This window comes from Typopeltis vanoorti, chromosome 2, assembly GCF_054136105.1.
Source record: "Typopeltis vanoorti isolate ZY-2024b chromosome 2, IOZ_Tvanoo_1.0, whole genome shotgun sequence".
Lineage (NCBI taxonomy): Eukaryota > Metazoa > Arthropoda > Arachnida > Uropygi > Thelyphonidae > Typopeltis > Typopeltis vanoorti.
The window spans coordinates 119,584,820-119,597,482 of NC_143550.1; the positions used below are offsets into that span (position 1 = coordinate 119,584,820).

The 12,663-nt window shown below is 34.8% G+C and overlaps 1 protein-coding gene across 4 annotated transcripts in view; it reads right to left on the reverse strand.

Moving 5' to 3' along the window:
* LOC150109379 (uncharacterized) overlaps nucleotides 1–12,663 on the reverse strand; it is a 78,470-nt gene that overhangs the window by 49,425 nt on the left and 16,382 nt on the right. Inside the window, exon 1 of one of the 4 annotated variants that reach the window (XM_090407790.1) lies at nucleotides 3,398–3,525. The exons of the other annotated variants lie outside the window; for them this stretch is intronic. The gene's annotated coding sequence lies outside the window, so the exon portion shown is untranslated. Of the gene's footprint in view, nucleotides 1–3,397; nucleotides 3,526–12,663 lie in introns of those variants that run through there. 4 annotated transcript variants of the gene reach the window in all.

Consider the following 12,663-nt stretch of genomic DNA (forward strand, 5'->3'; position numbering starts at 1 on the left):
AATCTCCTCAAATCCACTTCAGTATTACCTAGGAATATCCGGCTATCGCTCTGCTCTCTTAATCCCCGTTTATGTGGCTTTCCGAAGATCCACAAAGAAATACTCATCTTAGACCAATAGTTGAAGGCATTGACTTCCCTTACTTACAAGTCGAAATATCTCGCTTCCTTCCTTAAAACATCTCACAGGAAAATCCTTTTCATATATTAAAACTCGGCTCATTTTGTCTCGAAGATAAAGAACATACAACTTAACGAAGCAGACAGAATTGTAAGCTTCGACATAGTCTCACTATTCACCAACGTTCCAACCCAGGAAGTCCTTAGTCTTTTAAAAACAAGTTATCTAAAAAGATTTTCGCCTTACTTGTGCATTGCGTGGATTCAGTCTACTTCTTATTTGAAGACAAGATCTACAAACAGAACAGCGGTTTGGCAATGGGTAGCCCGTTGTCTCGTGCTAGCCAACGTTTTTCTGGAAGATTTTGAGAAAAAGGCCATTTCATTTCCTCAGCGACACTGAAACCCAAAATCTGGCTACGTTACATGGACGACATTTTCCTAATTTGGGAGCACAGCCCCGAAAACTTACAAACCTTTCTGGTTCATCTAAACAATTTTCATCAAAATATAAACTTCACATCCGAACCAGACGTTAATGGTGTTTTAGCTTTTCTAGATATAAAACTTCTATAACAATAGATAGTCTCAAGATTTCTATCTTTAGAAAGCCAACACACACCGATACCTACATGCTTCGTCTCACCACTACTCCCCCCCCCCCTCAGAAATTAGAAATTATTTCCACACTAGCTCATCGGGCGAGATCCTTGCTGTCAGAAGAAGATGAACTTCAACAAGAACTTAGTTACCTCAAAAGGACTTTCTTATATAACGGTTACTCTCCTATAAATATCTATAATCATCTTAGTGTACGTAATCAACATAGTAATGAAGATAACTCAAACCCAACAGCCTACATCTCCTTACCATATATAAGTTCTCTTTCTCCTAAACTAGCGAAAATCCTGAAGAAATTTAATGTTAAAACATATTTCTCCGCCTTTCCAAAATTCCGATCTTACCTCAGTCAACCTAAAGTAAAACACATCCTTCTTCAGTTCCCAGGAGTATACAAAATCATTTGCAGTTGCGGCAAACCATATTATGGCCAAACAGAAAGTCCATCTCCGTATTAAACTTTTATTCTTAATTATCTCGGTGGTTTAAGTCATAAAATATATATTATACTCTCTCAGACACATGGGTTTTTCATTCTGTAAAGTATCACACATATAATACATTGGCCCCATAGCCTTAGCTGCCTCGTCCGTGATTCTAAACGACTACAGCAACCACAATCAAAATTCTACTTGCTGTAACTCAATTTCCGGAATAAGTATTATTGATCCATCATTTTTATTCAATAGAGGCGTCAAACAGAAAGTGCTTAATAATATCCATATAATAATAATATTATAATATGACTCTTAATGTATTAATATTATAATATTAATAGGGAATATTTACTAAACACTTCTTACTCTTAATAACAAGAAATGTTTAATAAAGAGAATAGTTTATATTTCTAATTAATTTCAACCAGTAATCTGAAATTAATGAAAGAACTAAAACTCTGGAGAAAAAATAATTTTTTACATATCTCTGTTTACTCAAATCGGGTTTTTAAATTAAGCTTTAAAAAATAAACAAGGAAATAAATTGCTGGAAAAATTCATTCCAAGAACGCTGCTCCGCAATATCTAATTTATATTCACAATGACAACTTATTTTTTCTTTTTTCACTTCTCCAAGAATTTCGTGGAAGCTTCAAACCCGGTTTTAGAATAAACGTTGTCAAGATAGGAGACGACCTTTTGTCTCCTGCGGCAAGTATGACCTCAAGTGAGGAAATGGCTAACAAAAGGTGCAATGTTATTAAAATTTAGAGAAATTCGAAAGTGATGCTTTGAGATAGACCTCTCGCACCCACCCTGTATAATATTATCATTAAGAAAGAAAAATACTAAGTATCAGAAAAAAAAAGGAAAAAAAGAAAAATTATTAATTTAATCAAATACAGGAAACCTGGATTTTAAAATGACAGAAAAATGTATTTCCATTTCTGATTTCAATAATTGCATGTAATACTATATTATTACCGGACAGCTACATGGGGCCAAAAAACTCATCGGTGGAGGCCCAGACAGCATTATTCACACAAAATATATCTCTCGTTAAACTGATTCATCGACACACCGATTTCTTGGTTGTGAATGAGGCAATTATACTCTTCGATGCTCTCTTCATTGGAATACTTCGTTTCTTTTTCTTCTCTGCACTACCGCTAGACTTTTCACATCTCTTGCTCTTTCACTTATCAATTCCCCTCTCTCTCTTGCTTCCACAGTTGATCATCTTTCATCAGGTAAACGTATTTCAAGCCTCCCAATATCTTGATCCTTTCTGATCGCTTCCTTGTTTTTCTTCAGCAATAAAGCCTAGACAACGTATGGCAGACTATCATTGCAGGACACTCACATCCAATAAAAGTTTGAGAATCTTCCGAATGGGGTGGACAGCTTCCTGGTCAGTGAAATGAAGAGAAAAACTTGTGGATATTTAGACGCTGGAAACAGTGTTAGAACATATTGTACAGTATATTTTCAAATCACAAGATAAATTAATAACAGATTCCGTCTGTATTCAGTAGATTTAAAAATTATATTTAACGATATTTTTAAAATATGCCAAGATACTGCATTTATAATCTGCACAATTCAAAAATTTTTCTAAGAAAATACCTATGTTTCTAAACACGATACTATTTTAAATATAACTCCTATCACAATGTCACAGCATCGTTCCATAGTAACAGATATTTTATATGGTATATCATATTTTCTATACAAAATATCCAAGAAGTTAATTTATTATTAATGCCTGTAGAGAGCCACAGGTGGTCCAATCTATCATCAGGTGACCCCAAAGAGCTTAACTCGCAAAGATGAATAACCGACATAAACTCGTATTTATATAATAAATCAGCTTTACAGTTTTTTACTTCATAACTATTTTGATAATGATAATTATAGTTTCTAATAGTATTAGAATTAAATATCGATTCAGCTCTTTTCCATGCATTTTAAATACTGTATATTGCAAATAATACAGTGCTTCATTTTTTTTTAATCAAAATTATCTGCAAGTTGTTAAAGGACTTATTCATTCTAGTCTGAAAAGATTTCGAAATAAATAGGCTTCCTTGGTAAAAATTAATAATCAACATAACTCAAATAATCATTCATTTAATAATTAATTTACAGAAATTCAACATTTGAAAAAAAAAAAAAAATGCCTTTTGTAAGTTAAAATTATCTTGCAAAACTTAAGAATACCTGTAGTCCAAAATAACGATGTCAAATCAGGTTTTGCAGACTTTATTTGGAACATCAATTTCTATGTCAGTTAACGATCGTTTACGTTAGGAGAAATGGATAAAGACATCGAATATCTCCTGCTGTTCCTCTGAAGACCTTGTGCGTGCAGTAGTAAAAACGTCATTAGTCACATGCTCTGAAATCTACGAGAGAGTACTCTCGGCGTGAAAGAGATGTGCAACGAGGATCAATAAATTCCCAGAATTCCCAGACAGTCATTCGTGGAAAACCAATTTTATACCAGAACTTATATAAATATACTCCAAAAAGATCTGATAATAATGGAAAGCAAAGAACAAAATTAGCTAGTGTTATACAAAAAAAAAAAAAAAAATATTGCAATTTACGAGAAATGTATTTGATGAGCGAATAAAATAGAATCGTTTCGCGACTGATTATTTTCAGAAATTACCTGACTGCTTGTTATTTTACAAGACGGATAATGTAAAGCTATTTGGAACTGCATGTTCATATACTGCTCTACAGTATTTACCCAATCTTAATAACAGCATTAACTAAGTAAAATATAACAAAAATTAGCTCATGTCGTCTTACAAATTTATGACAAAACAATATTATAAAAAAGAAAGCCATAAGTAAAAATAATTAAAGTTGACTGAATGATTTTTGAAACAATTTTCCTACACTGCGTTTGAAAGCCAAAGATCGCATTTAGTAATAATGGAATTCTATGTACAGAATAAGGAAAATATGTAATCACGTCTATACTAAAATATTATCCGAAAATGAAAATAATATTAATAAAAGAGAAATAACATATTGTGGAATTTAAATACAACAAATATCATTTGCAAGCAATTTCAGTTAAGGAATTTTATACCTCGTTGCATACGTTAATCGAATTTTCCTAGACTTTTATTAAATGTGTCCTTATACAAGAGAAGACAGGTAATTGCAAGGGTTCAGATAATAATGATGCAATATGAATGTTATTCATGCCTTAATGGAACTGTTTAAAGTAACAATTGTGTTTTAACAAGGCCGTCACTGGTTGTCATTGCACAACTGAGGGCGATCACATGAAAGTGGCGTCTTCTTACGACATGGAAGTTGCTTAGAAAATATCCGAAATTTAGCCTGAGGCTTTGATGCTTGATGGATTCAATGAATTTCTTATCTAAAGTGAGACTTGAGCACAAACTAAGCAAGAAATAAATCGAGTTCTAGTTGTTTCGTGTTTGTAATACTACTACTGATATTATTATTGTCATCCTTATTCCGCCTTGCGAAATCAAAGCGTCTTTGTCTTTTCTGCATTTACAATTTGAATAAATATCAAGTGAAGTAATCTCCGACAATGCTTTGATGCAAATTCTTACTGTGCTGCCTTAACGTAGTTGGAAGCACAACGGGACATTATTGAGCCCTTCGACTGGAAAAAACCTGAGTTCGATTCTCGTTGCGATGGAGCAATCTTTATATGGACTTTTTCAACTGAAGGTGAGTTAGCCGATCTCATGCGGGGATAGCAGGGTTTTTTCTCTGGTTTTTCATCCCGCATACAAACAAATTGGCCATGAGAACATACACAATTTACAGACAATATGTACTAGTGGTGGTGAGCATAGATGGCGCTGTGTGTAATTGGGAGACAGATGTAGGCGCGCCCGCGCAGTAGAGTGCTCTACTGTGACTACTCGTTGGAGGGAGAGGGGTCACTTAATAATAATAAATGTCTTCTAATTCTTCTCTGAAACTAAACTATAGAAGCCCCTTTTCCTGCATCATATGTCAAGTTTCTCACCGACTTCATAACAGAATACATTCATTTTATATTAAATTATTTTGTCAATCTTAATGCATACAAGTGCTCTTCTAACCATTCGAAAACGTGTGCGCTGCCATAATGTTAGATTCCAGAAAATAAAAAAGTTATAGGTTTGATTCCAGTCGCTGACTAGAACTTTTTTTTTCTTTCTTTTAGCTGGTTTTTGAGTTAATCGACCTTAGAGTTAATCGCGGCAGAAGCAAATAGTTTCCTTCTCCTAGAAACTCGGGTTTTTAACTCTGCAACCCAGAAAAATCATAGAAGAAAGATATTAATAACATTTAGGTGTTAGGAAACGAGATGGTGGCAGCTGTCCCGTGATGAACTACGAGAGGGGACATATAACAGTGGCTACCTACAAATTTCAAAAAACTTAGGACTAAAGCGTTCTATTATCTTTTTGGGGATTTAGGAAATTAGAAACTATTTACACCTAAACTTCTTTTTATGCGAATTGGGATATCAAAATAATCTTTTTTACGCGATTTTTATTGACTTTTACGCGACCAACCTAAAGTCTAAGTTAGGAAAAAATCCGTAAATCAAGAAAATTCTGAGAATTTTGTAGAATTGCATTCTCGTTCCAATTAAGAAAATTCTAAATTCCCCGAATTACATAACTGACTGCGCATAAACAAACAAACAAAAAAAAAACACAGCAGTTCTTAGCTGTTTGAATTTGGTGTTTGAGTAGACAACAGAGTTACCGCATTTTTTAAGTGAAATCAAAATAAAAATCGCGTTATTAAATTAATAATTTTGCCAAGAAATAATAAATGGTAAGCTATATGTAATTTTCAAACTTTCATTTCATTAACCGAAGATTTTAATCCAGCCCTCACATGATGTTGCTGATAACCAAAAAAAAAAAAAAAAGAAAAGAAAAGAAAAGCCGTTTCCTTGGATATAAAAATTCAAATTTTAGATCGTCTTCAAACTGGGCTGTGGGTAAGTTTTGGAGTCCGTGAATCAACTGTCAGATCTATAAAGAAAAATGAAGAGGCTATTAGAAAAGTGGTATGGTCTGGTACAAAATCGAGTGCGAAATTATCATCACACACACACACACAAGAGATGTTGTTCTAGAAAAGGCCGAAAAAAGCTTTAGTCATGTGGATAGAAGATAATGTACAAAAAAGAATGCCAGTTGACGGAAATTCCATCAAGCAATCAGCATTGAGATTTTATGAACAGATTAAAAAACTGCAGCCAGATACTTCACCTCAATCGAGGAAAAAATATGAATTTCATGCAAGCAATGGTTGGCTGGCTAAGTTTATTAAAAGACATGCTCTTCATAATATAAAAATTAAAGGCGAAACGGCTTCTGGTGATGAAACAGCTGCTAAAGCATTTCAATAAAAACTTGCTAAAATAATTGAAGATGGAGGTTACACTCGTGAACAAGTTTGGAATATGGACGAAACCGGCCTTTTCTGGAAAAAAATGCCAAACAGAACTTATGTATCAAAAATGCAAAAAAAAAAAAAAACTGTTGGTGGGTTCAAAGCAGCAAAGTCGCATAACACTCCTATTTTGTTCGAACGCTTTAGGAGATCGGATGTTAAAACCAATGCTCATAAATCGATCATTAAGACCACGGCCAATGAAAGGCGTAGATTTTCAAAAATTGCCAGTTCATTGGATGGCCAACAAAAAAGCTTGAGTGACCCATTGATATTTTCACTGAGTGGTTCCACAAACATTTTGTGCCAGAAGTTAGACGCTATTTGAATGACAAGGGTCTCGAATTTAAAGTGCTTTTGATTCTTGATAATGCACCCGGTCATCCTGCCATAGAACATCCAAATGTGCAATTTTGTTTTCTGCCGCCCAATACCACATCATTGCTACAACCTCTAGATCAGGATATAATTGCGACTTTTAAAACATATTATGTCAGACGAACATTTCAGTACGTTTTGAACAAGCTAAATGATGATGAAACACTGTCAGTTATGGATGTGTGGAAAAAATTTTCAATTGTGGACTGTTTTGATCAGGTTCGATTATCGTTATCTGAATTGAGACCAGAAACTATGAATGCATGCTGGAAAGCTATTTGGCCCGCATGTGTTAAAGAGAATGTTCCTGTTCCCCTTCAATCATACTGCAGAATTCCCCAATATAATAAGTTTAGCGTGTGAAATTGGCTGAGGAGTCGATGATCTTACGTCGGCAGATATCGAAGAATTGTTAACTGATAAACCTCTTAGCGAAGACGAAATAGTGGAGATTGTTTCTGAGACTCTTGAAAGCGAAGAAGTTAATGATAATGATCAAGATAATCCTACTTTTACTGGTGATATAATTAAAGGTCTTAAACTGGCCAGTAATTTAGGCAATTATTTTGCCCGACATGATCCAAATGAAGAACGTGCTGGGAAGTTTTCACGTGACTTCATACAGAGAATTATATCGCGACTTATCTAAAGCATCAACACAGCGATTAATAACTGAGTTCATGTCTAAAGCTACTGAAACAACCAGTGGTACTTTTGTTCAAGACATGACAAGAAGAATTCCACAAGTTGAGGCGGAAGTCGATGACGATAATACCATATCTAGTAGTTCTAGTGATATTACAGTCTCACTAAAACGAAAGCTTTCGCGTTTATTGTCAGATGGAGAAACTGATAGCGAATAACATATTTTTTTATAGAATCCTTAGCAAACTGAAATGAATGTTTTTTTTAAGTTATTAAAATTCATTATATATATATGTGTGTTCTCCATGAAATGTAAATAAAAATCTTATGATCCTAACGAATTTAATGTTTTTTTTTTTTTTTTTTTCATTATTTTGCTTATATTTCAGGTTTGGAACCAATCTTCACTTTTTCTATGGAGTCAGTAGTTCTTTTTACGCGTAATTTTAGGAACGTATTTATCGCGTAAAAAAGAGGTTTAGGTGTATTTATAACAGATACACTATTATACGAGGGTGGTCTGAATAGTTCTCAGCCTCGACCATAGATGGCAACCCTATCGGCAAGATTTTTTTTTTCTAAGTTGGTACACCTGTCATAAGCATTCATGTGAAATTGCAAGTCATTCTATCAAGTAGTTTGCTTTATACAGCTGTCTGAAGCAAAAGCGTTGTCTATATCGCTTGAAATTGATAAAATTGAATATTGTGGTTATAAAATTCTTTGTAAAAATAGGTTTAACGCCAAAAGAAATTCATTCGAAGTTCATAAAAGTGTATGGGCACTCTTCTCCTTCATTTTCGACAATTAAGAAATCGGCTGCCGAGTTTAAACGCGACCGTACTGGCTTTTGAAGATGATCTACGTGAAGAACGTCCAAAAAGTGTAACACCACCAGAAATCATTGATCAAGTCCACGATATGGTATTGAATGAGCAGCGAGTCAAAGTACGTCGTACATTTCAAAAGAACGTGTAGGATATATTTTGCATGAAGAACTGCAAATGAAAAAGCTTTGCGCAAGATGAATGCCACTCTTGCTCACAGCAGATGAAAAACAATGAAAAAACGAATTTCATTCGTTTTTTCATTGTTAGGCCGAGAACTTTTCAGACCACTCTCATATTAAATGTTGCTGTTTCATTGTCTGCAATAATAGTATTTTATACTGTTATTGCAGACAATTTATAAAGGACACGTTTCAAATTAAAAGAAGAAAGCAAAAAAATAAATAAATAAATAAAATAATAATAAAATAAAATAAAATAAAATAACGGACTTTTAAGAATGACAAGGAGAGTATATAAATAATAATAAAAAAAGTGATATACTGTATATAGAAGAAATGTATTTCTCTTCTGAAAGAGGAGTTTCATATGGAAAGCTTTTACTTCTAGGTTTCACGTGAAACTGGAAGCGACTTCATTTGAACAGGTATAGAATATATTCCCGGATCTTTGACAGATTTGAATCTAGGGGTTATCTATATACATAAAATTTTTTTTTTCCTCGAAAAGGTATTCAGTTACACGAAGTAAAGTGATATAGTAACGGATGTATGATATTGCTGATAATGCAATCTATAAACTATAATTGTATCAGTCAACAACACGTAAGTGGAATATATATTTATCCTTAAGCAAAACTCATACATTTGATTATCGTTTTCGAAATGTTCATTCTTCGATTAATTGGTTTTAAAATTACAGATCTTTAAAAGGGCGCAAGAGGCTGAATACCCCTGCAAAATGAAAGCAGTGGATCAATAACATTTAATGGTACTGGAGATACAGCGAGCCTTCGTAGCTCAGTCGGTGTAGACGAAGCCCTTTGCTCGGAAAGACCTTGATTCGATTCCCGTCAGTGACGTGAGGAACCTTTATCTGATTTCTTTCCACTAAAAGTGAGTTAGCCGGTCTCATACGTGGGCAGGGTTTTTTTTTTTTTTTCACCCGGAAACTCGGGTTTTTCGTGTCCCAGAACAGGCAAACTGATCCCGTGAACACACATGATTACAGTCATGAATACGTCCCAGCCATATGCAGGTCCCGAGCCCGGATAAAATTGAGGGGATTGGGGGATAGCAATGGTGGACTACCCTGTAAAAATCTCAACAGGAATACTTTGTGGGCAATGCCTACAAAGTCACTTACGGTCGGAAACGACTGAAAAGGGAAAATCAGATCAGATCGGAGATACAGCATATCGAATTTGAGCCATAATGATTTTTATAATAGACCAGTCATCCAATTCTGTAGTGCTTGAATTAAAAAAAAAAAAAATCATTGATGTGGCTCGTGATAATTCTAGTTGTACAATGCTTCACTTATTACTTGGTGTAAGAGTCATATAGAACTTGACCTCTTTCAAAAGAGCAATTTTATTTATTTCGTCCCGTTGTCGATCTTTCCGAGATTCCTCGTGGTTTCTAAAACTAAATTCAGTAGCATGTATATAATTCCCGATTTGCTTCTTATTGTTCAGTTCCTCCCACTTTTCATTTATTATTTTTTCTCTCTCTTTATACCTATATATAATTTCGTCATCCTACTCTCCCACACATTAAGTAACATTATCTCTGTTTTTCATGCACCATGTTTCTGCAGTACAGTATTAAATGTATACTGTACACCTTACTGTATACATCAAATTTATACAAATGTATATTGTGCACTTCACTGTATACATTTCATTACTGTTCAACAGACTTTTCACTAAGAGGCTTATTGAAGCTAATCGCCTAAAGGTGCGTTGTACCCGTGACCCTTCAGAACAAGTTTTGATGCGCCGAGGATATGATTTATTACGGTTTAATCAGATTTGTTGGCGGTGTGTCAGTGTCATGAGATCCAGTGACAAACAAAGGCGAGGAACAATCTTTTCAAATTGTAACTTTATGGAGATTGGGAATCGAAAACATGAATACTTATTTAAGATGTGCAGACCTTTATCGTGTATATTTTTATAGCATGTCTATCCATGTTTTTGTAGCAAACACTACTTTTGTGATGTGCTATGTGTGTAAACCTATTCTTGCTCTTGGGTTGCACATATAATACAGTTTATATTTTAAAATGCAATCGGAAATAAACACAAATCAATCAAAATAAAGATATTATGAGGTAGCAGGGTTCTTTCTCCAAGAAACTCAGGTTTTTCATCCCGCGTACAGGCAAATCGGCCATGAGAACACACGCAATACACAGGCAAATATATTGTTGTTGGTAATGATGGGCGGTAGATGGTGCTGATGGTAGTACTAGTGTCTTCTGTATTTGGAGAATTAAGTAGTGGAGATGGTGAGATGTGTGTGTAGCGGAGTAGTGTGCCCTCCCGCGATGAGTCCTTGGAAGTGTCACGTAATAATGATATTATTATTATGTTCCTGTACCACTTCCTGAACAATATGTACCTGCGACATGGAACAATGCTGGAAATATCATCACATATAAGGCAAACGGCCAAATGAATGGATGTACTTAGTTGAAAACAATGTCCAGACAGGCTGCAGTATTCAACAATACCCAAAATACTTGCGACAAAGCATAAAGGGTATGTCCTTTTTCCGTCTATCCAAAATAAACGAAATGGGATTCATCATCACAGTCAATCGTTCTTCAGTAGTCTAGTGCTTGTTGCCGACTTTTTTTTTTTTTGTCAACTTAATTATAGCCACCTTTGATTTTGTTCAATCAATACGGAACAGTTAATGGTCATCTCCTGTTACTCCTTATTAGGGACTATTTTCTGGTTGTACTACGTAGACCAGAAGCGTAGCAATTTTTTTTTTTTTTTTCGCCCTTGGAAAATTCGTAGGTAAGCGCCTTTTATAGCCATGACAGTTTCGAAACCTAATAAAATATCCTGCCTTTGGCAATTGCCCCAATGAGTTAGACATTTGACTAATTATAGCAAGTCTGATAGCTATGCGATCCGTAGTCTTCCTTTTGCACAGATTAGCTGTTTCTAGCTACATTTTTTGTTTAATACATCACTATACGTAGACGAATATATCAGCATCCTAGCAGAGTAACGGTATTTGGGATACTATTATTCAGGTGATACTTTAAATTTCACTTAGCAATGGATTTCTAATATTCTGGTCATTTGCTTGAAAGAATGACAATTTTATTTAAATTGTACTATCGTTTTAAAAGTATACTGAGTTATTGTGAGAGTTTGTGAAATGCAAAGGGCGATTTTAAGATTGGAACAAATGGCTAAAAGTTCTGTCCGTCTCTCGATATCCAGCTTTCTGGATTGCAATGCTCAAAATTAATTGCTGCAAGCTCTATTGAAGTTACCACAGCTGTTATATGAGATGAAGCGTAATTATCCATTACAAGGATGCAAAATAAAATTAAACTATTAGGGTTGTCTAATCATCAGGATTTGTACAAATGACCAGTCACTGTCTAGTGCACTACCCTTATAATTTTCTTTTCAATATACCGCACCTAGGCTTTTGTAGCAGCCCTATGGAAATGGAGTTTTCATCTATAGCGCTAGGCAATCCGAAGAAAAAGCGTTGTAAGTTCGATTATAGTTGCTGACTGCAGGAACTTTTTTTTTAAGCCTTTCTTCTACCGATTCCAGAGCTAGTCGATCTTGCGGCGGGGGGGGGGGGGGACGTAGGGCGTTTAGCCAGAAAACTCGGGTTTTTAATCCCTCAAAGAAAGATAAACAGCCATAGAACGAACTATTTCAAACACTATATATTACGTTAGGGACCACGAGATGCCTACAGTACTCTCTTAAATGGTTGCAGTTTAAAATAATTGATAGTTGGGCTAGCTATCTCTGACTGGCTAGGAGTGAAGATTGTGTGCCCTTCAGTTTTTAAAACCTTGGGTGGAAAAGCCGGCTGATTTACGGAAGGGAAAAAAAATCCAGTTTCCGAGAGTTACGCTATAACAATTGCACTCTTCTAGAAGATTTTAATGAAACTTTGCACATTTACTAAAAATTGTAGTCGTTTCAATTTGGATTAAAATTTGACCATTATA